The sequence below is a fragment of the Orycteropus afer genome, unplaced genomic scaffold (assembly GCF_000298275.1).
Source record: "Orycteropus afer afer isolate SDZICR_OR568_19922 unplaced genomic scaffold, OryAfe1.0 scaffold00075, whole genome shotgun sequence".
NCBI classification, from domain to species: domain Eukaryota; kingdom Metazoa; phylum Chordata; class Mammalia; order Tubulidentata; family Orycteropodidae; genus Orycteropus; species Orycteropus afer.
The window spans coordinates 804,107-804,334 of record NW_006921662.1 but is presented as its reverse complement, the minus strand read 5'-3'; positions in this window follow the sequence as shown (position 1 = coordinate 804,334).

Here is a 228-nt window from a genome sequence, read left to right as displayed (position 1 = left end):
ATTACCCTATGGAAAAGAGAATGAAACCCTACCCAGTCCGGCACCACCCTCAAAAATCATTGCAACGCTGTAGCCCATTATTGCAACCATTGTCCATCTATTGTGTAGAGGATCTTCTTCTTTTATCTAACCTCTACTTTACCAACCATGATGTCCTTTTCTAGGCACTGGACCATCCTAATAACATGTCCAAAGTAGGTGATTCTGAGTCTCACCATCTTCACTTCT